This window comes from Podarcis gaigeae (assembly GCF_964106915.1).
Source record: "Podarcis gaigeae genome assembly, chromosome: 16".
NCBI lineage: Eukaryota > Metazoa > Chordata > Lepidosauria > Squamata > Lacertidae > Podarcis > Podarcis gaigeae.
The window spans coordinates 35,115,630-35,143,288 of NC_139693.1; the positions used below are offsets into that span (position 1 = coordinate 35,115,630).

The 27,659-nt window shown below is 45.4% G+C and overlaps 1 protein-coding gene and 1 long non-coding RNA gene across 12 annotated transcripts in view; one reads left to right on the forward strand and one right to left on the reverse strand.

Moving 5' to 3' along the window:
* RIMBP2 (RIMS binding protein 2) overlaps positions 1-27,659 on the forward strand; it is a 273,596-nt gene that overhangs the window by 69,157 nt on the left and 176,780 nt on the right. For 9 of the 11 annotated variants that reach the window (XM_083716867.1, XM_083716868.1, XM_083716869.1 and 6 more), the window contains exon 2: positions 19,282-19,422. The gene's annotated coding sequence lies outside the window, so the exon portion shown is untranslated. Of the gene's footprint in view, positions 1-19,281; positions 19,423-27,659 lie in introns of those variants that run through there. The other 2 variants (XM_083716870.1, XM_083716863.1) reach the window with 1 other exon arrangement.
* The window catches only part of LOC310834345, a 202,671-nt gene that overhangs the window by 3,738 nt on the left and 171,274 nt on the right, over positions 1-27,659 (reverse strand). The gene's annotated exons all lie outside the window — the stretch shown is intronic.

The window sequence follows — 27,659 nt, forward strand, 5'->3', positions numbered from 1 at the left end:
CAAGCAAAGGAGGATGTCTTCACCGTGGTGTGTGGCTCCCCTTTACCACATATACAGTGGTACCTCAGGTTAAGAACTTAATTTGTTCTGGAGGTCCGTTCTTAACCTGAAACTGTTCTTAACCTGAAGAACCACTTTAGCTAATGGGGACATCCCGCTGCTGCCATGCTGCCACTGTGCGATTTCTGTTCTCATCCTGAAGCAAAGTTCTTAACCCAAGGTACTATTTCTGGGTTAGTGGAGTCTGTAACCTGAAGTGTCTGTAACCTGAGGCACCACTGTACAGCACAACAATACAATGATCTATTCCCCCATTGTTGTTTAGTCGTTTAGTCATGTCCGACTCTTTGTGACCCCATGGACCAGAGCACGCTAGGCACCCCTGTCTTCCACTGCCTCCCGCAGCTTGGTCAAACTCATGCTGGTAGCCTCAAGAACACTGTCCAACCATCTTGTCTTCTGTCATCCCCTTCTCCTTGTGCCCTCCATCTTTCCCAACATCAGGGTCTTTTCCAGGGAGTCTTCTCTTCTCATGAGGTGGCCCAAGTACTGGAGCCTGAGCTTCAGGATCTGTCCTTCCAGTGAGCACTCAGGGCTGATTTCCTTCAGAATGGATAGGTTTGATCTTCTTGCAGTTCATGGGACTCTCAAGAATCTCCTCCAGCACCATAATTCAAAAGCATCAATTCTTTGGTGATCAGCCTTCTTTATGGTCCAGCTCTCATTGCCATACATCACTACTGGGAAAACCATAGCTTTAACTATATATACTATTCCCCCATAACAACATACGAATCCATATGGCTAATCTGACCCAACAACCCCTCAGCCCACAAACAAACGAATTGCAGTGCAACCAACCGAACGCAACCAACCAAGCTCTGGGCTCTCTAATCTCTTGCAACAGCAACTATATACCGTATTTTTTGCACCATAACACTCACTTTTTTCCTCCTAGAAAGTAAGGGGAAATGTCTGTGCGTGTTATGGAGGAAATGCCTATGGGTGGCATGCCTACGGATTTTCCTCCTCTAAAAAGTACGTGTGTGTTATGGTCGGGTGCGTGTTATAGAGCGAAAAATACAGTGTGTGTATATATATATATATATTCCTTTCAAGTAGCTAGGTGTTTCCTTACTACTTCTTTTCCTATCTTGGGCTGCAGCTCCCTCCTTACATCATTTATTCTGTACAGTGAAGATGCTACAAACCTGCATCTCTGTCTAACAATGTAGAGGTTGCTACAGAGAAAACCCTTTCCTGGGCTGCCATTCCCCCTACCCCGCCTAAGGGTGGTAGGAGTACCAACTCTACAATTCTATAGTTCCACAGGTGAAATCCTGTTGCCCTCTTTGCAGATTTGAGAAAGTAAGAAAGGATATGATCTTCAGGTAATTGCCATCCTTTGCAAATTGGAAAACCCACATGTCACCATTGTCATTTTTTCATAAAAAAATATTATCCAGTATTATCTTTGTTGTCCTTTCTTACCCAACTCATGGGTGATTTGTTGTTGTTTGTGGTAAAACATAGCTGGAAACCAGCTGATGCCAGTGTGGACAAGCAAAGCAGTACTGAGCCTTTTAAAGCTTCTTGTGTCTTTAATTAAAAGCTTCCTGTTTATAGCTTCTTTTTATTGACTCTTGTAGAGCACAGCTGGATAATTAGGGATGAGCAGCCTCTTAATTGCCCTTGAATAAGGTAAAGGGACATCTGACCATTAGGAGCAGTCGCGGACGATTGGTTGTGGCGTTCATCTTGCTTTACTGGCCGAGGGAGCCGGTGTACAGCTTCTGGGTCATGTGGTCAGCATGACTAAGCGGCTTCTGGTGAACCAGAGCAGCACACAGAAACACCGTTTACCTTCCCGCCGGAGTGGTACCTATTTATCTACTTGCACTTTGACGTGCTTTCGAACTGCTAGGTTGGCAGGAGCAGGGACCGAACAACGGGAGCTCACCCCGTCGTGGGGATTCGAACCGCCAACCTTCTGATCGGCAAGCCCTAGGCTCTGAGGTTTAACCCACAGCACCCTTGAATAGTTTCTTTTAATCTGCCCCCAGAGGCAGTATGTTTCATAATACTATTTGTTGGAAACAGCAGGAGGGGAGAATGTTCTTATACCCAGGTTCTGCTTTGAGACTTCATACAGGAATCTGATTGGCCACTCTGAGGACAGGGGTCTGGGTTGACCATTGGCCTGATCCAGCTCGACTCTTCGTATGTTAAATGGCCCAGTGTCAATTTCTGTTCTCTCCTGGAGTTTAAAGGAAGGTAAAGCTTTAGTTATTGACTTCCACTGGGAGTGGCCTCCGGGACCACATAACACCGGTTCTGAGAGATCTGCATTGGCTCCCAGTATGTTTCCAAGCACAATTCAAAGTGTTGGTGCTGACCTTTAGAGCCCTAAATGGCCTCAAAGGCCCAGTATACCTGAAGGAGCGTCTCCACCCCCATCGCTCAGCCGGACACTGAGGTCCAGTGCCGAGGGCCTTCTGGCAGTTCCCTCATTGCGAGAAGTGAGGTTACAGGGAACCCGGCAGAGGGCCTTCTGGGTAGTGGCGCCCACCCTGTGGAACACCCTCCATTCAGATGTGAAGGAAATAAGCAGCTTTCCTATCTTAAAAGACATCTGTTCAGGGAAGTTTTTAATATTTAACGCTGTTCTGTTTTTAACACTTGATTGGGAGCAGCCCAGAGTGGCTGGGGAGACTCAGCCAGATGGGCGGGGTATAAATAATAAATTGTTGTTGTTGTTGTTGTTGTTGTTGTTGTTGTTGTTATTATTACTATTATTATTGATTCTTCCACCTTCTTTTCATTATAAAAATGACAAAATAGTGCTATTTCATGACAACAATGGCTGGGGATGAAGGAAGTTTCTTAGGACAATAATATTGTCATTATGTTGTTGTTTAGTCGTTTAGTTGTGTCCGACTCTTTGTGACCCCATGGACCAGAGCACGTCACTGCCTCCCACAGCTTGGTCAAACAAGTCCCCCCAAATGCCAAGTTCCTCTGAACATTTGAATATAAACAGTGTAGTATCCAGGACCGGCCCACCTGGGAGGCAAGGTGAGGTGACTGCCTCAGATAGCAGGATTCATTGGGGCAGCAGATCCTAATGCAGGCTTCCTCAACCTCGGCCCTCCAGATGTTTTTGGCCTACAACTCCCATCATCCCTAGCTAGCAGGACCAGTGGTCAGGGATGATGTGAATTGTAGTCTCAAAACATCTGGAGGACTGAGGTTGAGGAAGCCTGTCCTAATGTCCAATTTTCTTCTCCTCTTGTTCCTGATGTAGATCTTCCCTTCTTCCCTGGCATGGAGGTGGGGTGCTATTTTGGGGTCTGCCTCAGGTGCCAAAATGTCTTGCGCTGGCCCTGTTAGTACTCCACACATAATATTTTTATACAGCTTGTATTTTGAATGGTTGCAGCAGAGCCTGTGGAAATTAATTTGAGTTTGCAATGAAGATCTCTTGAAATAACAATACCTCTAATCCCCCTTCCAAAATATAATATAAATCTGATTTTAATTTTTTGTTAAGCTTCTTGAAATGGATTATGCAAGAGGCTGGTGATATTTACATTGCACCATGATCAGCTGCGTCTTCAGTAAAACGTTCTCTCTGCAGTAACTGTAGGTAAGGAGTCTGTGAAGTGCTCTTCCACGCTCATTTATTAACTTGTTTGTTGCCTTCTCCTTCATATTTCTTACATTTGCATCTTGTCCTTTTCACTAAGCCAGGCAGAGCCATAGTTTGAATCTCAAAACAATCTTCTGGGGTCGGTTTGACTTGAGAGATGTCAATTTGTTTTCAAGCTACCCGGCACTGCTTCATGGCTGGGTGGAGATATAAACCACCCCTCCTCTCCAGGACTTTGGGGAACATAAAAAAGACTAGTAAGTGGAGACCAAGAGAATTCGGGTTGGCAGCAAGGCAAAGCAATGCCAGTGTGATCTACTGAATAGAGGCTCAAGTGAAGGAAAGACAGTTTCAATCTCTACTCAGACACAAACCTCATGGGATAATTCAAGTCACTCTCTCTTAGCTATGGGCAGGCAAATGTAAGGCCCGCAGGCAGGATCAGGCCCAATTGCCTTTTGGATCCGGCCCGCAGATGGTCCGGGAATTGCCTCGTGGATCGTCAGTGTGCACGTTCTTTCCCTATCCCTCCCTCTCTCACACGGTGGCGGTGCCTCCTTCCTCCCTCCTCCTGGCTTCTCCCCGCCCTGCCTAGAGGAGGAAGGGGGCTGGGCTCTGTTGATGCCAGCAGCAGCGGCCGCCATTTTAAGCAGCCACTCTCCAGAGCCCTTTCGCGCACTGCTCATCCTCCCTCCGCCGCCGCCACCAGCCCCTGCCGCTTGCAAGACACAGGTAAGCAGCCACCGGGGCTCGTTGTGCTCTTGCATCATTTCACACCCCAAAATATAGTCCAGCCCCCCACAAGGTCTGAGGGATAGAGGACTGGCCCCCTGCTGAAAAAGTTTGCTGACCCCTGCTCTTAGCTATCCTACCCGACATGGTTGTTGTAGGCAGTGCTGTTTTTCTGTAAAAAGAGGTGCCAAAACTCGCCATGAATGCCTTCCTTGTTCTGTTATAATGACAATGACACCCACTTGAGAGGTGTCGGAACAGACTTCCGGCGAGTTCCGGCCAGGGAAAAAGCCCTGGTTGTAGGAATAAAATGGCAGAAGAGAGAACCTCTGAGCTTCTTGGAATAACCAGGTTGAAAAGAAGGAATCAATCTAGTATTGAGGGGGCCAGGCTTGCGAGAGAAACTTTTTCAATCCATGTTCCACATTCCCTGATGGATAACCTTGGGGGGGGGGGTATCTCATGCTAGTGGCAGTAGGGCCAAAGACATATACAGTGGTACCTCGGGTTACAGACGCTTCAGGTTACAGACTCCGCTAACCCAGAAATAGTACCTCAGGTTAAGAACTTTACCTCAGGATGAGAACAGAAACCACGCAGCAGCAGTGGGAGGCCCCATTAGCTAAAGTGGTACCTCAGGTTAAGAACAGTTTCAGGTTAAGAACAGACCTCCGGAATGAATTAAGTTCTTAACCTGAGGTACCACTGTACACTGGTCACACCTGCCCATATACAACCACACATGGAGTCATAGAATCATAGATTTTTGAAGGGGCCACAAGGGTCGTTTAGTCCAACCCCTTGAAATGCAGGAATCTTTTGTCCAACATGGGTCTCAAACCCACAACCCTGAGATTAAGAGCCTCATGCTCTACCAACTGTGCTATCACACAGCACATCCATCCCAGGTCCTTTGCATTATAGCAGCGGCACACGGCCCTCTTAAGAAGCTTAGAGCCTGCTTGTTTTGCCATTTCCTTTTTCTCTGCCTGCAGTGACTAGGCAGCAGAATGACTCTGCAAGCAGGCTGTGAGTTGGGGGGGGGGCAGAGCCTCAGAGGAAGAGATGCCATGGGCCCTGTCAGATGACTCTGTGGGTCTGAGTTGGCTTTCATCGCCTTGCACCTGGCCGAGGAAGGTGCTCAAACCTGGAGCCCTGCTGGTTCACTACATAAACTCAGTTGTGCACACAGCTTTCCTGCATTAAAGGTAAAGGTAAAGGGATCCCTGACCATTAGGTCCAGTCGTGGCCGACTCTGGGGTTGTGGCACTCATCTCGCTTTACTGGCCGAGGGAGCAGGCGTACAGCTTCCTGGTCATGTGGCCAGCATGACTAAGCCGCTTCTGGTGAGCAGTGCACGGAAACGCCGTTGACCTTCCCGCCGGAGTGGTACCTATTTATCTACTTGCACTTCATGCTTTCGAACTGCTAGGTTGGCAGGAGCAGGGACCGAGCAACGGGAGCTCACCCCGTCGCAGGGATTTGAACTGCCAACCTTCTGATCGGCAAATCCTAGGCTCTGTGGTTTAACCCACAGCGCCACCCACGTCCCTTTTCCTGCATTACTTTCCTGCATTACATGAATCCTGTCAGCTCCGGATGTGACTCAGAACTAGACCAGGCTTTTCCAATGGATAGGTGAATCCTAAATAGAAATAAGGTTTCACTCTTGGGTCATTTTTGGGAACAGTTTCTGGAAACCCTTGGCTTGTTTCCACCCAGCTGGAACTTCTTTCTTTCTTGTACAGGCTCTCCATTTTGCCATCTGCTGCCAATTTAACATCTCTCTGTGCTGGCAGTTTTCTTATGCCTTGTTTACTTTGCCTTAAAGAAAAAATAAATCAATAGGCAGGAGTTTTAAAGAGAAGTATCTCTAAACCAATTAAGCTCTTGAGGAAGAAAGCCACAATTCCCTCTAGGGTGCTCTGGAAGCATCGGGTCTCACTTGTAGAGCGGAAAAGGGTTTTGTGTTGTTGTTGTTTTCGTTTTAATTTTGAATAGGGATCACAGTTCAGGGGCAGAGGGCATATGCAGAAGGTCCTGGGTGCAGATGCTGGCATCTCCTGTTATAAAAGGATCTCAGGTGTCAGTGCTGGGAAAGACCTGGGACTTTAGTGAGCGGCTGCCAGTCAGAACAGACGGTACTGGGTGACATAAACCTATGGTCAGACTCTGGTAAGGCATTGCTATTAATTGTTGTTGTTTTTGGTTAGACTTGATAGCTGCCGATTAAACTGATGGCTCCAAGTGACTTGCAACGTATCTATCTATCTATCATCTATCATCTATCATCTATCTATCTATCTATCTATCTATATCTATCTATCTATCTATCTATCTATCATCTATCTATCTATCTATCTATCATCTATTTATCTATCATCTATCATCTATCTATCTATCTATCTATCTATCTATCTATCTATCTCTATCTATCTATCTATCTATCTATCTATCTATCATCTATCTATATCTCTATCTATCTATCTATCTATCTATCTATCTATCTCTACTATCTATATCTATCTATATCTATCTATCATCTATCTATATCATCTATTTATCTATCTAATCTATCATCTATCTATCTATCTATCATCTATCTATCTATCATCTATCATCTATCTATCTATCTATCTATCTATCTATCTATCTATCTATCTATCATCTATCTATCATCTATCTATCTATCTATCTATCTATCTATCTATCTATCTATCATCTATCTATCTATCTATATCTATCATCTATCTGTCTATAGTTCAATAGACATATAATATTGACAGATCATGTAATGAAAATGATATATAGATGGTACATGACCCCAGTTAAACTTGCCAAAATATGCCATTCGTCTGATAATAAATGTTGGAAATGTAAGGAAAATGAAGGAACATTCTTTCACCTCTGGTGGACCTGCCCTAAAGTGAAGGCCTTCTGGGAAATGATATATAATGAGCTGAAAAAGGTATTTAAGTATACCTTCACCAAGAAACCAGAGGCCTTCCTCTTGGGTATTGTCGGCCAGGGGGTGTTAAAGAAGGACCGAACATTTTTTATGTATGCAACAACAGCAGCAAGGATACTTATTGCCAAGAACTGGAAGACTCAAGATCTACCCACACTGGAAGAATGGCAGATGCAGCTGATAGACTATATGCAACTGGCAGAGATGACCGGCAGAATCCGAGACCTGGGAGAAGAAAGGATGGAAGAAGATTGGAAGAAATTTAAAACTTATTTACAAAAATATTGTAAATTGATTGAATGTTAGGAAGGATGCTTGATCATAAATAATTGGCCACCACTAAACTAGATTGAAATTAGATGATAAGTGAGATTAAGGAAAAGACCAATCCTTTGGGAGAACTATTAGATCATATTTAAATGAGTGGATATAGGATTGAAAACAAGATGATAATTTGCTTGGAAAAACTTTTTAACAATGTAAGTGGGAGCGGGAGACGTGAGGAAGTCCAAATAAGTTATGGAATTTTGTGTATGACATAAGCATTGTTGTTTGTTATTTATGCTTTTTTCTTATAAAAATCCTTAATAAATATTTATAAAAATATATATATATAATATTGACAGATCAATGCAATTTATAAAAAAGGCATGCATCCTTGACAGCATTTCACGTGTGAAAGTCAGGGCTTGTGTCTGATTTTCGCCTTTGGGTCAAGCATCTTTGCCTGAGCCACCCTGGGTTGCTGACAACAGGTTGCATGACACAGGTCTCGGTAACCTTCTGGACTGCATGGTTGAAGAGACACATGTTGGCCAGGGAAATTAAGGCTGGTGGGTTGTGCATGTCTGCATCTGCATAATTGCAGGGAGGCCCACTCCCCCAAATCAGATGATACTGCTGGGATTATGTAACTTCAAGAATTGCTGCATGGACTTCCTTGTTTCCTCTTTCCCTCCCCTTTCCCTTTTGCATTGTGTCTATGAGATGGTAAGCCTTTGTTGTTCATCTCTGTTCAGTGCTTAGGATTGGTTGTTGTTGTTGTTGTTGATGCTTTATAAGTTGCTATTGTTCCTAATAATATTAATAATTAGGGCCCCTTTTCTTCTTTCTCAGTGTTTACCATGGATGTCACTTCAATGGCATTGTTGTTGTTGTTGTTGTTGTTGTTGTTGTTATTTATAGGCTTGCACCCTGGGAAAGTCACTTCAATGCTGCAAACACAATGGTTTGACTTCACCCCTGGAGGCACACTCCATTCTCTCTCTCTCTCTCTCTCTCTCTCTCTCTCTCTCTCTCTCTCGATGGATGCCAGCAACAACATTATTATTGTATATTTATTTATACTTCCATCTTTCTTTCCTGGCAGGGACTCAAGGTGGCTTGCAGATAAAAATAAGGACAGCCAAAATGGTATTTATGCTGTGAAGCCCTCTGATTTTTTTGTTTTATACTCATAGTAAGAGTAATGCTATCTTTTTGGATTGAACACAGTGTTTATGTGCCTACGGCTGCAGGAGTCTTGGGCTCATGTGCTCCTATTGCCTCTTCTCAGGGAAAGGAAATCGGAAGGATCTGCTTTCGCTTTTGAACTAATCAGTATTTCTCATTTCATGCAAACCGTGATTCATTTAAAGAAGCCATGATCAAGTTGTGATTTGTGTCCCTTGATTTTCCCTCTAACCATAATTGAAACTAACCAGAGTTCTCCGGACTTTTAGATGTAAAGGAGGATCTCAGGTTAGTTTTGAACATGGCAGCTGGTGCTTCCCCTCTCCTTGTAGCCATTCTGGAGTGGGGAGGGCACAGGTTTGAGGCTCGTTTTTGTCTTGCTAAACCATAATTTGGTGTTGCATCTGAACTAGTCGACTGGTGTTCATTCTCTCTGGGACAAAGAAAGCCAAATCAGATCTTTGGTCCATCTAGCTCATTGTTGTTGACACGGGCTGGCAGCTGTTTTGCATCACTTGGGGCAGGAATCCTTCCCAACCCTTTCTGGAGATTAAACTTGAAATGTTTTCATGCAAGACTCTGTCAATTTAGCTCAATATGGTCTACACTGACTGACAGCCGCACCTCAGGTGGGCTTCTTTCTTTGCCCTATCTGGAGATGGTAGGGATTAACACTGGGATTGATTGCATGCAGAGAGCACGTTCTCTACCGCTCAGCTTGCAGCGCTTGCAATAGCAACCAAGGCATATTTGGTATAATCCATTCCTTTGAAAACTATGCTTGGCGTCTCAGGTTGGGGCGGGCAGTAATCAAGGTGAGAGTCTGCTGTGCTCTGCAAAGCCTGAGAAATGTGATACAAGCAAGATTCATTCCAACGTCACCTTTCCATGCCGGCACAATATATCCAGAAGTGCACCGGTGGATTGATAGCTTTGTAATTGCTGACATTTTTTCCCTGCTTGGTAGAACATCATTCTCTGTTTCGTTCTCCAGCTACCAATTTCCTTGGCTGTGGTGCATTTGTCACTGTAGGAAGTAAAGAGCAAATAGAAAGAAAACAGGCAAAGTGCTCCCCACTAAATTATTTTAGAATTTGCCCAATAAGCAGCAAAGGTGGCAGGTTCCTTTTTTAAAAAAAGCAATATACTATAATGCAGTCGATTTGAGAAACACTGCAATTAAGTAGGGTGTTGTTGCTTTTCAAAGCTATTGTTGGCATCCATCTGTCTCAAGAGACAATGGAGTGCACCTCCAGGGGTGAAGTCAAACGACTGTGTTAGCAGCTCTGAAGTGACGTCCCTGGGGCGCAAATGTGAGTGGAGATTCTGGACTGGCCAGAAAATAAGGCTCCCCTCTTGGTTTTGCTGATGTGCTCCAAAGGAAAGCAGAGCAATACATCTGGCACCAGCTTGGCTGCAGGAGTTGCTGGAAGGCGTCATCCAACCACTTCAGGGACTCTACTCTGAATTTCTGTAGGGTTTACTCCATGGGTAGGCAAACTAAGGCCCGGGGGCCGGATCCAGCCCAATTGCCTTCTAAATCTGGCCTGTGGACAGTCTGGGAATCAGCATGTTTTGATATGAGTAGAATGTGTCCTTTTATTTAAAATGCATCTCTGGGTTATTTGTGGGTCCTGCCTGGTGTTTTTACATGAGTAGAATGTGTTTTGTTATTTAAAATACGTATCTGGGTTATTTGTGGGGCATAGGAATTCGTGCATTCCCCCCCAAAAAAATATAGTCCGGCCCACCACATAGTCTGAGAGATGGTGGACCAGCCCCCTGCTGAAAAAGTTTGCTGACCCCTGGTTTACTCCTTAGCCTTTTTTTTCTCCAAAGGATATCCCACAAGGCAGTGGAAGTTTAGGATCAGAGTTTTCATTCTCCTAGAATTTCATTCCCAGGTGGATAAGCCCCATCTGCCCCTCACTGAGGTTTTAAGACCAAATGGTTACCCTCACCAGGTTTACCCAGCAAGTCAAAGCCATTCCTGAGGTGTGGCTGCTGCTTCTAGGAGCCGTGGGTGTAGGGTGGGAGCCAGAGGTGGATCAACTGCCCCAGAAGGATCACAATGTGTCCCCCACCAGAGGTACTATCCTTGCCATAATACTCCATAATGGTAAAGGTAAACCATTAGGTCCAGTTGTGACCGACTCTGGGGTTGTGGCACTCATCTCTCTTTATTGGCCAAGGGAGCCGGCGTACAGCTTCCGGGTCATGTGGCCAGCATGGCTAAGCGACCTCTGGCGAACCAGAGCAGTGCACGCAAACGCCGTTTACCTTCCCGCAGGAGCGGTACCTATTTATCTACTTGCACTTTGACGTGCTTTTGAACTGCTAGGTTGGCAGGAGCAGGGACTGAGCAACGGGAGCTCACCCCATTGTGGGGATTCGAACCGCCGACCTTCTGATCGGCAAGTCCTAGGCTCAGTGGTTTAACCCACAGCACCACCCACATCCCTTTTTATAATACTCCATACACCCCACTATATTATTTTATCTTCACGGTTGCCAGAATACCCTCTAGAGCAAGGAGCTCTCCAACTCCCCCACCCCATGGACCCCTTGAAAATTTCTGATGGTCTTAGATAGATAGATAGATAGATTCTTTATTGTCATTACACAAGTGCAACATTGCACAAGTGCAACGAAATTGGATGCCATCCCTTAAAAACAACAAAAGCAAAACAACAACAACAACCAAACAAACAACATTCCAGCCACACCCACACCCACACCCATCAAACTCCCAGGTCACACTATCGAGTTACTGCATTTAAGAAGGCCACAGCTCTTGGATAGAAACTATTTTTCAGTCTATTTGTCCTTGACTTGATGTTTCTGTATCTCCTGCCAGAAGGCAGTAGTACAAACAGACTGTGTCCCGGGTGAGATGCATCCTGCAGGATATTGTTTGCTTTCCTAAGACAACGGGAACCGTACAGTTCTTCCAAAGATGGGAGGGGATGACCAATAATCCTTTGGGCTGTGGTTATGACCTTCTGGAGCACCTTCCTCTTCCTAGCTGTACAGCTGGAGAACCAGGCACAAATACAGTATGTGAGAATGCTCTCTATGGAGCCTCGGTAGAAGGACACCAGCAGTCTCTCACTCAGATTGTTCTTCTTTAAAAGTCTGAGGAAATAAATTCTCTGCTGGGCCTTCTTCACCAGAGCAGTGGTATTTGCGCTCCAAGTCATGCCCTGATCGATAGTCACTCCCAAAAACCTGAATTCCGCCACCCTCTCCACCCGTTCCCCGTTGATATACAAGGGCTGAATGTCCGCCTTTTTTCCCCTGTAATCCACCACCAATTCCTTGGTCTTAGTCGTATTAAGAGCCAGATTGTTCTCTCCACACCAAGCACAAAGCCGCTCCACCTCGTCCCGATAGGCGGACTCATCCCCTCCTGAAATGAGCCCCACCACCGTCGTGTCATCAGCAAACTTGATGATTTTGTTGCTGGAATAAATGGCTGTACAATCATACGTATAGAGAGTATAGAGCAGGGGACTCAACACACAACCCTGTGGTGAGCCGGTGTTAAGGCTAAGGGCTGTGGACATATGTGACCCTACTCTAACCCTCTGAGAACGTTCTGACAAAAAGTCCAAAACCCAGAGACAGGTGGAGTTGGAGAGTCCAATCGCCTCTAGCTTGGACACCAGTCTATGGGGGAGGATAGTGTTAAAAGCAGAGCTAAAATCCACAAACAGCAGCCTCACATAACTCCCCGGCTGCTCCAGATGGAACAGAGCAGCATGGAGAGTGGTAGTGATAGCGTCTTCCGTGGATCTATTTGCCCTGTATGCAAACTGGTAGTTGTCAAAAGTTGATGGAAGATTGGTCTTGGCAAACCACTTGATAATTTATCAATTAATTGCTTCTTTTATTTCTTGTACAGTGGAACCTTGGTTTTCGAATGTAATCCGTTCCGGAAGACCGTTCGACTTCCGAAACGTTCGAAAACTGAAGATCAGTGGATGGTTGGCAAAATCCGTTGAGAAAAAAGAAAAACATGCAGCGGAAGCCGTTCAACTTCCAAGGAGCGTTCAAAAACGGAAGCAATTACTTCCGGGTTTTCGGGCTGAGGCTTCCAAAATATTCGGCTTCCGAGATGCTCAAAAACCGAGGTTCCACTGTATTATATTACAATCTTCATCCCTTAAGATTCAAACTGTGATGCAATGAAGTACAATATAAAAAGTTAAAGAAGTGGCAAAATGCAATTGAAGATAAATATTAATATTTACTGCAGACATCCTGCAATACTTTCTGAGACTTTTTAAATTGCCCACCCTCAAACTCCAGACCACCCCCGGAAACATCATACTTACATCACAGAAGGCGTGTATCCCAGGACCACCTCCCCCAATACATCAGATATACATCACAGGGGGCAGTCTAAAACAGAATCCTGAGTGTGTTATCTCCTGTCTGGAAGGTTACCTGATTGCATTATCTGGTTTTGTTTTTGTTTTTTTAACAATAATATTTTATTAGGTTTTCTCAAGAAAAAAGACCACAAAGATAACAAAAAATAAACATCAAAGACAAAAAAATTACAACAATCAGAAATCAAAAATTCCACACAAAAAAAAGGATAAGAAAAATAAAAAATAAAAATCTCTCCTTTCAAATTCTCAGCATTCTTTTACTTATTTTCCTGACTTCCTCTCACCTCCCTCCTTGTATTCCATTTTAAAATTAATTCAGCAAATTCATACCACTTGTCTTACCCTTATTTATAATCAAACCATTCTTGCAAATTCTTATTTCCCCTTATTACTCAAACCACTTCATTTTTTCTTACATTAATTTCATTAATTTTATCTTGTCCTCAAATCTTTAAAATTCTTAGATTTAAACCATTACTAAAGCCAATTACTTCCTTTCCAGCATCTCTTAATATTTCATTAGAATTGGACTAATTCCATAAATAAGAATTTATTACAAAAGCATTTCTCATTTTAAATTTCTCCAACGTCCCTTTTCCTGGTTCCGGATAATGTCAGTCCTTAAGTCTTTAACCCTTGTCAATCCGGTGTTCTAATATCTGAAGCTCTCAAGTCACTTCCAGGCCCCCTCTGAGAGTTTTCTTGTTTCTGTTTGTAGTTACATAAATCCTTGTTCCCTGTTGTATTCTTTCGCATTTTCTTCTCTTGCTCTTTGGGGAGCCAGTCTCTGGAGGACCCTATGTAGTAAAATTCTTCATCTCCTTTTATCCAATTGTCCCATTCCCCAGTGTTGCACTCCCCAATGTTTAGTTTGTAATCCAAAGGGTAGTCATTCCAAAGATGATCTTCCACTTGTTTCACACTCCCATCCAAGATAATAACTCTCTTAAGTCCACCATTTAACCAGTGTCCTACGAATTCCATCTCCCAATGTTGCAGCTTCTGATCCTGTAAAACTTGGAGACTCTGTGTCTTATGAGATACATTCATAACCTCATGCACTTGCCCTAAGTCAATATCCTGGGTAGATTGTTGTGCAGTTTCTGTAACTGTACATTCCATTGGCACCTCCTTGTTAACTGCAACTAAAATGTATGCCGTCTCTTGATTCATAAGAGACACTTTCTCATCCATCTGTTGCAGCACATCATATATTTTGTCCGGGGAAGATAAAACTTCCTCTCTCATCATTCTGTCAAGGTCAGAAAGCTGGTTTCACGGTCTGATTTTCTCAGCTGCTATGCTCTCTTTGTAAAATAAAACAAAAGCACTGGTAGACCTCCTCTAGGAGGGGTAGTTACTTTTTAGCATCCATTTTTACAGTGTATCCAGCAAGGGAAAATAAAAGTTACTTTCGATTTTCAGATATTTTGTTTCCTTTCAATCTAAAGCAAACAGGCAGAAGGCAGCATAGGACTTATTTTCCTTCCAACTCTATCTGTCAGTTTCCTTATATTCCTATTATAGGCACCACCGACAATTTCTTTCCTTTCATTCCGTCCCCAGGTTAGGAACAGTGAAGACTTATTTTCTTAAATTACTCTCTGCAGGATTTGCAAAGTCACGATTTGTTTTCCCCCTATCCTCCTGCTGTCTAGGGGGGATTTGGTAGTTAAAAGAGCAGGAAATTCCAGGCTGTCAATTTACGGCTTTTAGCTTGTAAAGTCTTTGCTTTGATCTTTCTACAAAGAACAGAAGGCGGACTTCCTATTTTTACACCTTCCCGTCTCGGCTCTAATTCAAAGGTATAATTTTGATCTACAAGTTTCAATTGTCCTACTCACGGGTTGTTGTTTGAAATCCGAATTAGCATAGGAAAAAGGACAGCGCTCTCCGACTTCGGCTGTGCAGCTTCACTCCACAGAAGTAGCGATTGACTCTCAGCACCACGCCAACCCCCGTCTCACTCCGGAGCCCTTTGTAGAGCTCCTTTGCCAAACAGAGGGGCGCAAACGGTGCCCGCCGAGTCCCACGGTCGCAGGCTTCTTCCGTCTGCGATTTTTGAAAGGGTCCCCGCTTCGCTGCAGCGGTAAGACCTGGTTTCTGTGGAGCTGTCTCCCCCTGAATCAGGGAGAATCTGCCATTGTCGGAGGCGCCGCCTCCGGAAGTCCGCATTATCTGGGTTTTGGCCACTCTTTTGTTATTGTAACTTCTTAATTCCCGAATCCAGGTCACAGGTCACAGGCTCACCCTATTCACACCTTAAATGTGCCCTTAAGGCAGGATTTGTGAGCACAGAGACAATGGGGAGGTTTTTTCCCATTTCCTTTGACCTTGCAGATAAATATTTGAGGTCATTTTGGGAGAGAGAAAATGGTTTCAGGACTTTTCTGTGGGTTTCAGACATGTGATTTACATATTTTTATGTGTTTGCTTGGTACATTTATGAACATCTATTTTATACAGTGGTCCCTCGGATTACAGACACTTCAGGTTACAGACGCTTTAGGTTACAGACTCTGCTAACCCAGAAATAGTACCTCAGGTTAAGAACTTTGCTTCAGGATGAGAACAGAAATCGTGCAGCAGTGATGCAGCGGCAGCAGCAGGCCCCATTAGCTAAAGTGGTACCTCAGGTTAAGAACAGTTTCAGGTTAAGAACGGACCTCCGGGTCGAATTAAGTTCTTAACCCAAGGTACCACTATATACCTCCCATCAACCCTGAGCACTGCCCATTCTGATGGCAGCTGGAGTCCAGCAACATATGGAGGGCACCAGGTTGGGGGTGGTGTGTTTGACAGATGATTTCTGTCTAGGGATTCAGGCAACAGTCTTACCTAGTCCTATCTTGAGATGCTGAGGATTGAATTTGGGATCTCCCGAATTCAAAACATGTCCTCTTCCCCACTGAGCTACAGGAGCTGAGTCTCCTGCATTGAACTAACTTGCAAAATATTTGCATATACAGTGGTACCTCAGGTTAAGTACTTAATTCGTTCCGGAGGTCCGTACTTAACCTGAAACTGTTCTTAACCTGAAGCACCACTTTAGCTAATGGGGCCTCCTGCTGCCGGCGCGCTGCCGGAGCACGATTTCTGTTCTCATCCTGAAGCAAAGTTCTTAACCTGAGGTACTATTTCTGGGTTAGTGGAGTCTGTAACCTGAAGCGTCTGTAACCCAAGGTACCACTGTAGTCCTCTGATATTATAATATTTAATATCAGCACCACCTGCAATGGTGGCGGTCTTTCAAGCATAGTTGTTGCTCCTCCTTCTCCCCCTGCCCCTTACAGGTAAAACAATCCTGTTGTTATTATTATTATCAAAGCAGTGTATCTTTAGCTGCCTGTTTCATTAGGGCTGAATGGATCCCAGAGGTTGAGTTACGGTCTTTATTCAGTTGATACAAAGGCAGCCAGTGGTAGGCCTATGAATAAATGAACAGGTTTGCCATCATGTGCCTAGCATGGAGATGGAAAGTGGCACAGGGCCACCTCTCAATATTATTAGAGGAGCTGATAAAAACTTGGCAGGCTCTTTCCAACTGAACTGGCATCGGGGGAAGGAATTTCACATGGCATTGGTGCCGGGGTGTTAAAGCACCAGAGAGATGAAACAGAGCTGGTGCTTTTGCTAATAGACAAGATTACAAATGTAGATATCAGGTGCTTGCCCTGTTCCTTTTGCTGACGAAAAGCCTACAAATGTACCCAGGTTTTCAGGGTTTTATAGCGTGCTCTTGGTGCACATCCTGCCATCTCACTCACAGTCATACATGGCCAATAGCCTGCTATATTTGACTTGGTGGGTCACACAGGTTGCGGGTCACTGAGCTGATCAATAGAATCTCTGTGTGCTTCAATCCTGGTGTGTAATCCTTGCCGACTGAAGAGCGGAGTCTCTCTCCTCTTGCATTAGTTACCAATATCGTGTCTTTCTTAGTTTGCTAATTAAAAAGCTTGCCTCTGGTAGTGAAGACCTCCTATATTGTACGAGATAATTATGCTGCATGCTTTTTTGTGTTGTACACCAGGTTTTAATTATTTGGGGATAGCTTGCATCGTGAAGGGTTTTGAGATGTGGTGATGCTCGAACCTCTTCCAATCTATGGCCCATCCCGAGGGACAAGGGTAGGGTGAGCAGGCATTACCTACCTCCGTCACTGGTGTTGTGCAATGCCAGGTCTATAGGCAATAAAACCGCCACCATGCGAGACTTTTTTATCTCGCTGGGGGTTGACTTGGCTTGTGTGACGGAGACCTGGGTGTGTGAAGGTGAAGTAGTTGCCCTGCATGAGATAGCACCCCCGGGTTTCTCCGTCCTCCACCAGTCGCGGACTGTGGGTCCAGGGGGAGGGATAGCATTGTTAATCCGGGAGGATTGCTCTTTCAGGGCTCTGCCATCACCATCAATCTCCAGCATTGAATGTGTTGGTCTAGTGTGGGGCACCAAGGAGAGCTTGGCTGTCTGGCTGGTGTACCGACCACCTAGCACACCAGCAGCCACCCTGTCAGGCCTGTTGGATGTGGTGGCAGGCTGGGCCTTGGAATTCCCTAACCTACTGGTTTTGGGAGACTTCAGCGTCCATGCTGATGCCACCCCCTCCTCACGGGCTCTGGACCTGGTGTCTTCCATGGCGGCATTAGGGATCTCCCAGTTTGTTTTGGGTCCCACACACCAAGCAGGCCACACGCTGGATTTGAATTTTTGATGCGGGTATAGATGTGATTATGTTCTCACTTGTGGAAGTGCCATGGTCTGATCACTATGCTCTGAAAGCCAGGATTGACTTCCCGCCCCCATCCTGCTTGGGTGGCGAGCCTATTTGGGCTCACCCGAGAAGGCTGATGGATCCTGATGGATTTCGTCAGGCCTTGCGGGACCCTGCTCCCCCTGGCGGCTCACTAGATGAGCTTGTTGAGAACTAGAATAACCAGCTCTTGGCAGCCATCAATGAGATCGCACCGAAGCACCCTCTGCGACCCCGCCGAAACCGGGCCCCCTGGTTTACTGAGGAGTTCCAGAAAATGAAGCGGGACCTCAGACAGCTAGAGTGAGCAAAGAAAGAAAAAAATCAGTTTGATTGTTTACTCTGATTGGCAAACATGGCTCTCCATGGTCTTTAGTGTACATGACTTTCACATTACCTGCTCCCTGATTTTAAGAAAGACAAAGGGCAGGTCCACACAAGGGCAGGACCCCAATTTCAGTTCACAGTTTAATCCCCAGTTCCCCAAACCAAACAGCCATTTGATGTTGCTTCTCTAAGTCCCAAGACACCCAAACCGCTTCATGCTTGAGCATTCAGAGTTCCAGATGTTCCTGGACTTTTTGCAATAAGGAAAGCATTGGAGACAGTTTGGGGTAACTGTTGCTTGATATGAAATTGTATAGCCTCTCAAACAAATCAGAACAAATGCTCAATAAACAGACAACCATGTATAACTTCCCCCACAAACTTTGTGCAAACAAACTGGGAAGGATGCTTCAATCCATTAACAGGTCTACTGGATGCGGCCATATTGCATGTTTGCAGCGTGCAGTGTTTTTTTTTTTTTTTTTTTACTAATGCACATGAGCAAACATGCACATTGCCAAACAAAGCACAAAAAGAACTGTATATGTGTTTGTGTGCGTGCAGGGGGGAGAGATATAAAGGAACTAGAGTGCTATGGCACACAAAGCATTCTGAAATCCTAACCACAGTGATTCAGAAACAAGCCCCACTGAACTTGGTGGGGCTTACTGTAAACATGCTCAGGGTTGTACTGTAAATGGAAAAATGGGGGATATCTCTGTGCATAGGTTGCACACACTTCAGAAGTAAGATGGGATTCAGAACTTGAATTTATGGGAAGAATGTATGAGGATCATTTGTCTAGCAATGGAGCTCATTTTTGCCATTGTTTGTATTTGAACAGACATGTGGTATTTAAAAGCACTCTATAAGCTATGCTATTGCAAAAGCAAACAGCCCCATGGAAAGATAATCTAGTGTACTGCTTATTATATTCCCGCCCCCCTCATAAATGGAAGATTTGAACTCCTATATTCCCTGCTGATTTTCTCTTTCCTCCTCACAGTTTGGAAATGAGCTACCGTACTTACAACCTGCAGTGCCACAGAAAACATTTGGTCGGATCCATATTTTAGAAGAGAAGAACCAGGCTTTTCGGTCTAATGTCACCACACTAACCCAAGAGAATCATCAGTGCAGCTTCTTAGTAAGTCATCAGTTTTAAATTTTCTTTTCTTGTTTTTGGGTTTTCTCGGCTTGCTTGGAGGCAAATGTAATTTAGCAGTTCAAGTGTAAGTGTCAGAACTCTTTCTCGAGCTCCTCTTACGGCTTTCTTCCCCCCCCCCCACCTCCCCAGACATGTATTGTTATGTACAACGCTTTGATTCCTTGTTTTTTTACTAGAGGGCAATATGAAATGGAACATTTCATAGCTGTAATATTGCTTTATTGTGTGAAAGGGCAGCTCATACTCTGAACGGCAGTGATTAATCTTGTTTCTGATTTTAAACAATCTTTTGCTAAGCTCCGGTATTACATTTGGATTGGGGGTATCATTCAAATCACTGTAGCAGGAATGATGAAGTTTTCAAGCTGATGTCTCTGTTTGCCACTCAAGCAATGCTCTGTGAAATATGAAGGTTTGCAAATCTGGCTGTTTTGATGGAAACATGTGCAATGTTCGTCAACAAAATTACAAGCAGATGTGCCTAAGCGCATAGGGGCAGGAGACGACTTGGCAAAGCTCTTTTCCCGTGGACCGTTGCCCCGTGCTGAGCTTGTTCTGTTTTAGTATTTAGTATTTTATATCCTGCCTTATATCCCAAGGTGTGTTGGCATCTTCCTAAACTCATTTATTAAACAGTCATGCAATACTACATGAAAACATCAGAAAGCAGCACAATACCTCTCTCACAGTGCATTAAAAGCCTTGGGTGAACAAAACCATTTTAGCTTATCTGAAAACTCAGAAGTGTGGGTGCCAGCTAGGCTCATGGGAGCTCCAGGAGCAAGGCAATTCCCAACCTCAGGACCAGAGAACCCTTATCAGAATGCTGCAGTGCAATTGTTGACAGGAGTGAGGCTTTGTCGGCATGTAAAGCCTGTGCTCAGAGGTCTGCACTGGTTGGCGATCGGCTACCGGGCCGTGTTCTAGGTGATACTCTTAGAATATAAAGCCCTTAATAAGTTGGGACCAGTCCCCTTGCGAGATCCCCTTACCCTGTATGTACCCACTCAACTGCTTGGATTGACAAAACTGGCACTACTACGGTGTTACACAATACTTGCACCACATCTGTAAGAACTCGATAATTTAGTATGGCAGCACCTGAACTTTGGAAGTCCCTGTATATTGGTATCAGGCAAGCATCTTCACTGTACAGTGGTACCTCGGGTTACATACGCTTCAGGTTACAGACGCTTCAGGTTACAGACTCTGCTAACCCAGAAATAGTACCTCGGGTTAAGAACTTTGCTTCAGGATGAGAACAGAAATCGTGCAGCGGTGGCACAGCAGCAGCAGGAGGCCCCATTAGCTAAAGTGGTGCTTCAGGTTAAGAACGGTTTCATGTTAAGTACGGACCTTCGAAAAAAATTAAGTTCTTAACCTGAGGTACCACTGTATTCTTATTTAGATATTCTCACTTAGACAAGCCTACCTAGATATTTAGAAAGTTTGCTTGAATCTTAATTAGTTTTAGCCTATTCTATTACGGTTTAAACTTTCTGTATGTTTTAACTTATGGTTGTTAGTGATAATTTTACTGTTTTATCTTCCACCTTTTCCCCTGACGGGACTCAAGGTGGCTTTCAAATTAAAAATAAGAACCACTAAAAACACGGAAAAGAATATCATTTAGAAACAATTAAACATTGACAGAATTAGATCGATCAGTCATTCGATGATGGTAGATGATGATGATAGATAGATAGATAAAGGAAAAGGTAAAGGGACCCCTGACCATTAGGTCCAGTCGTGGCCGACTCTGGGATTGCAGCGCTCATCTCGTTCTACAGGTCGAGGGAGCCGGCATAAAGCTTCCGGGTCATGTGGCCAGCATGACTAAGCCACTTCTGGCGAACCAGAGCAGAGCACGGAAACGCCGTTTACCTTCCCGCTGGATATCTATTTATCTACTTGCACTTTGACGTGCTTTCGAACTGCTAGGTTGGCAGGAACAGGGAGCAATGGGAGCTCACCCTGTCGCGGGGATTCGAACCGCCGACCTTCCGATCAGCAATCCCTAGGCTCTCTGGTTTAACCCACAGTGCCACCCGCGTCCCTTGATAGATAGATATAATCTCTTAAAACCCTACAAATAAGTACAATAGAAACAGCACAGCACCAACCCTTTCATTAAAAGCACTCAGTTCCCCAAAGCCTGTTGGAACAAGAAGGTCTTCACTAGACAACAATGAGGGAGACAGTCTAGCTTCTACAGGGAGGGTGTCCCAAAGTCTAGGAGCAGCCACCGAGAAGGCCCTCTCCTGCGCCCCCACCAGGCATGTCTGTGTGGGTGGTGGGACCAAGAGAAGGGCCTCCCCTGAATATCTCAGAATGCGGGCAGCTTCATAATAGCCCCCAGCAACAGTCGGAGGGCTGCAGACCCCCCCCATTCCCAGTGTATAGGCATGAGGCCTGCTCCTTCTTCCCCCAGTCAGGTACAGTAGTGCCCCCAGCTGCGATGGGTGCTGCCATGTGGGTTGGAAGTTGCATGTTAAGCACTCCTTTTCCCCCTGCCCACTTCTTTCCAAGTAGAGGATAAAGCTGAATGAATGCATATTAAATAAGCTAACAAGCCAGTCCTGAAAACAAAATCAGCAGTTTCCCAAGCTCCAGATGCAGCTCCTTTCTCTCTCTCCTCCCCCCATCAACTTTTGCATTTTCTCTGCACAAAGCACTATTGCGGCTCCTCCCCCCCCCCCTTTAAGAACCTTGGCAAATAACACACTTGGCTTGATGTCTGAAGAGAAGAACGCGATTAAGGTGGGGGGAAATTATATTGCAGCTCCAAACCCCAATTGAACGAGTTGACTTAGCGGAAATTTTGCATGGTCAATTTTCCAGCCATGAATACAGCCCAAATGCCTGGGGAATTAGGTTTGCCACGCTCAATAATAACCCTTAAAACCTGCCACTTGCCAGAGATAACAGAAGCCTGTGATCTTGCAGTTCGGAGTCGTGCGTCAGTGGGGCTGCTTAGCTACGCAAGGCTAATGGCAGGTTGGGAGAGACCAAATAATGACACGCAGACCAGGCAAGAAGCTCACACCCAGTCTCTCACAGGGAAGCTTTCCTTTTTCGACAGGCCAGCGGAGGAAACCGGAGCGGAAGCCTGTGGACTGCAGATTAATGATGTAGGTTTCTTGGATAAATCTGAAAGGCTGCTGCTGCAGGCGGGGTTTGTTGTCAAATTTATGAGGACAGTAACTTCCTATTATGCAGAGATGGGTAAGCTGTGCCTCTTCAAATGTTGCCGGACTCCATCGGCCCCAGCCAGTTTAGCCGGCCTGTGGTCAGGGATAAGGGGAGTTGTAGTCTAGCAACACCTGGACAGCCAAAGGTTCCCCACTCCTGCTATATAATTCGTTGAAGAAGAAGCCACTTTCCACATCAGGCTTCACAGATGAAAGTGGGGACTCTTCCTCTCATGTGGGGTTGATTGGTGCCCCATTCTCTGCCCACTTTGTGCTGTGTTAAGGCTGTAATCCTACGCACACTTTCTCTCAAGAGTATGCCCTACTGCAGTGTTTTTCAACTACTGTTCCGCGGCACACTAATGTGCCGCGAGATGTTGCCTGGTGTGCCGTGGGAAAAATTGAAAAATTCAAAAGATTTAAAAATAAAGTATTTTATAATTTTTCACATTTCTGTTTACTTACTATTTCATAATAAAGTAATTATAAAATACTTTCTTTTTTGTTTATTTGATTCCTATTCAAGAGAATTACTTTATATATAGTCAATATAGGCACAGAGTTAATTTTTTTAACATTTTCTAATAGTGGTGTGCCTCGTGATTTTTTTCATGAAACAAGTGTGCCTTTGCCCCAAACACTGCCCTACTGCAATGTACTTCTAAGTACATAAGGGGCAAGCACTGTTTCCTTATTTAAGAAACTATTGCCTTCTATATCCATAAAAGGGATGCGGGTGTCGCTGTGGTCTAAACCACAGATTGGAAGGTCGGCGGTTCGAATCCCCATGACGGGGTGAGCTCCTGTTGCTCGGTCCCTGCTCCTGCCCACCTAGCAGTTCAAAAGCACATCAAAGTGCAAGTAGATAAATAGGTACCGCTCTGGCAGGAAGGTAAACGGTGTTTCCGTGTGCTGCTCTGGTTTCGCCAGATGACCCGGAAAAACTGTCTGCGGACAAACGTCGGCTCCCTCGGCCAGTAAAGCGAGATGTGCGCTGCAACCCCAGAGTCCTTCGCGACTGGACTTAACTGTCAGGGGTCCTTCACCTTTTTATATCTATAAAGCCTGCCTATGTTGGGGGTGGGGCTGCCCCAGTAGGGCAGTCACTTCGGGGGTGGAGTGAGGGTGTGAGCCCAGCCCCCTTGTGACATGTTTCTGTGTTTTGTTGTGGGTTTGCTGCCATCCTGGAAGTGGGTTGCCTGCTGCCCTGAGCAAAGGAGAAGCCTTTTCTCAGAGAGATGGTCTCACCGCCACAGGGTTGGTGCTCAGGAGCAGCTCATTCCGATATGGCTTCAATGAACTGCATTAATCATTGGGATGAATTTGTTGTTGTTTCCTTTACTTATATGTTATTGCGTTTGATAGCATGGCGATTGCAATGTTGTTTTTAATGCTTTTGTGATTATTGCGAGCTGCTTTGAGCTCAACATCTGTTGTTCGAAAAGCGGAGTAGAAATATCAAATGACATCTGTACCCTACATGTTCCTGCCTTGAGGAGTGCATAGTCTGAAACAGGAGTCAGCAACTTGTCCAGTCGCCCCCACAGGTGATGTCAGGCTTCGTCACTGGCTGTGCAGTATAGGCCTGATGCATGTCACTGAAGGATACAGGCTTTTAGGCAGAGATGCAGAAAGAGGAGGTAAATAAGAATGTTTGGGATATGAAGAGAAAGGGGGAGAAAGGAGAAGAGAGCTAACGAGAGAGGAGGAGGCAGACTGACAGGTTGGCGGTTCGAATCCCTGCGACGGGGTGAGCTCCCGTTGCTTGGTCCCTGCGCCTGCCAACCTAGCAGTTGAAAGCATGTCAAAGTGCAGGTAGATAAATAGGGACCACTCTGGTGGGAAGGTAAACAACGTTTCCGTGGACTGCTCTGCTTTCACCAGAAGTGGCTTAGTCATGCTGGCCACATGACCCGGAAAAACTGCAGACAAACGTCGGCTCCCTTGGCCAGTAAAGTGAGACAAGCGCTGCAACCCCAGAGTCATCTGCGGCTGGACTTAATGGTCAGGGCTCCCTTTACCTTTTTTATACATTCTGCATGGACTGGTTGCATGGAAACATGTAGCATGCAGCTGCCGACTGCAGTGCGGCACAGCTGAATGCAGGTCAAGCTGTTGTACCTGTTATCTAATATTAAAGAGTGCTTGTAGACTGATGATCAGGCAGCGTAGACTAAGGGTGTGAGCATATATTCAACACAAAAAACAGCAACAATTTGTTGTTGACAAAGGACAGCTGGACATACAAAGTGCCCCATTACCTTCAGTAGCTTAGGGCCTCATCCAACCTAAATCCGGCCCTGCATCTGTGTATGTATTTTGAAGTACCTTCTGCACGGTGCACCTCAAATTCCAGCATTTCAAGGCCCATGTTCTAGTCATTGACCTCAGAGACCTTGTGGTGGAGAAACACAGGGCTTTTGTGGGGTGCTGTGACTCAGTGATAGAACAACTGCTTTGAATGCAGGTCCCAAGTTCAGTTTCTAGGTAGGACTGGAAAAGACCCCTGTCTGAAACCCAACAGAGCTACTGGCATTCAATGTACCTGTCAGGGGACTGCCATCGAAAGGGTGGAGGGGGGCAGATGACTACAGGGAGCCTCCAAAGTTGCTGAGCAGTAGCACTTCATCAGGCAGTGGAGAGAGTCATGCCTCCAGTGAAGCAGAGGGAGAAAGGAGGGGCAAAGCGAGGCAAAGGCTCACAGACGTTACTGTGAGCCCAAGCACCTCGCTCAGTCAGGCTGGTTGGGAAACAGACATGCCTCTTCCATCGCCCAGTTTTCGCAAGGGGGTAAGGAGGGAAGGCAGAGATTTGGGGTGTCTAAGTTCTTATGTGGGGGGGGGGGGCTGAAAAAGGCCACTCCCGGAATCTGCAAGTGACTGAGACAGACATGAACTTTGGATCTCTGAACTGTACATAGTTTGCACAAAATAAAACCTGTAAAAGACAGGTCGGAGTCCTGGCTGTTTTACTCACGAGCAACCACCTACAGACCTGACAGTACCAAACTAGGTGGATCAATGGTTCATCTCGCTCTTCAGGATTTCAGAAATGAGATTCTCCCAGCCCTAGCTGGAGATGCCAGGGATTGAACCTGGGACCTTTTGCCACTGGGATGGTTTGCCACTGAGCTATAGGAGTACAGGAATCTGCCTTACACACCTGCCTAACACGCACTCCAAGTACAGGTTTGGGCACAGCTGGTGGTGGTTCCCATTTGATCCTGACAACTTATCTCCTGGCCTGGGCCAGCCTGCTTGGTTGCCTTGGCTGTTTCGGTGGAGATGGTCACTCTCCCCCCGCTCAGGTAATCCCTTCTGTATGCTGAGTGCCAGCCCATGCTATGCTTTAGAAAGGGACTTACTGCTTCCTCTCAAACCCAAGTTGTTGGGGAAAACGTAAATTGTGCATGTATGTAAAAATTCCACCCCTTCAACTCACTCGCCCTGAGGGGCAGAATAGTCCCTGTTCCTCTGCTTTAGTCCCATGACATAGAAGAAGAAGAAGAAGGGGCAGAATGGTCCCTGTTCCTCTGCCTGTCCCATGACATAGAAGAAGAAGAAGAAGAGTTTGGATTTGATATCCCGCCTTTCACTCCCTTTAAGGAGTCTCAAAGCGACTAACATTCTCCTTTCCCTTCCTCCCCCACAACAAACACTCTGTGAGGTGAGTGGGGCTGAGAGACTTCAAGGAAGTGTGACTGGCCCAAGGTCACCCAGCAGCTGCATGTGGAGGAGCGGAGACGCGAACCCGGTTACCCAGGATTACGAAACTACCGCTCTTAACCACTACACCACACTGGCTCTCATGTGACCAGGAGATGCTTAGGCACCACATACATAATGATATTGTGTTCCCCTCCCAAACACACATACTTATCTGTGTGACCTATTGATTCTCATTACTTACACGGAAATGCGTCTCGAATTGCCTCCTTCCTCACTTTTGCCCTGCTGGCATAAGATACCCTGCATAATTCAAGGCCATCTAAACAAATGCCGCCTTCGATGATAAAAGCAGGATGAAGAGTCTTCTCAAGCTTTTTGTGTACGGTGACCTTCCTTTGTTTGGGTACTGGGGATTTTCTTTTCCTTACATGGTCTGGGAATGCTCTCTAATATTAGAGCTAGGTGTACACTGTTACAGAACATTTGTCTTGTCTCTCGGGAGGATTCTGTTTCAGTAGTGTCTGGCTGAAGGAGGCCGTCGTAGTTATACAGATCAACATCTTGCAGACTGCCAACCCTTGCTTCGTTGCAAAATCCCCCAAAGGTTTCTGTGTATGAAAAATAGAAGTAAGAGTTCTATCCAGATCCATTTGATTTTCAAATGAGAATTCGGCCTTTGGACATAAGAAGAGACCTATTAGATTGAATCAAAGGTCCATTTAGTGCGTTTAGAGTCTGTTCCCAGCACTTGCCAGTGAGGTGTCTCTGGGAAGCCCATGGGAAAGTTGGGAAAGCAATAACTCCCCAGCAATTGGTACACTCCGGGTCAAATGTAATGTGTGAACAGGGTTAAAGACCTTATGGAAGACTGAAGGATTGAATGAGTGCTATAGGTGGTTATGAAAACTAGGAGATATACTGGCTTACCTGAGTCTGGGTAATGTCACCAAGTCCTCCTTCTGCGCCTCCAGACTCCATGTTTCCAGCAGCTTCCCATTTGCTTACTTCCAGCCTTTGTATATGCATCCTGCAGCCTGCCTTCGCTGTACCCGCCTTCGCCTAACCTGAGTGCTCTACTTCAGTCCATGTGCAATTATTCATCATGGTCGAATGGGACAGAAGTACATAGTGTAGCCCAAGACAGGTCAGGACCCAAAGCTGGTGGGCAAAGGCAGAAGACTCTCCTTCTCCAAGTTATTCTGGCCCTGTGTAGTTGCACCTCACCAACAACCACCCATAAAGCCTTATAAAACTCACAAAAACTCCCACTGAGCCCCAAGTATTTTTGTTCTGGGGTGCAACCCCCAAAGACAAATTGGCAGTGCTCAAGTCAGATGTGATCCTTTCCAGTGACATG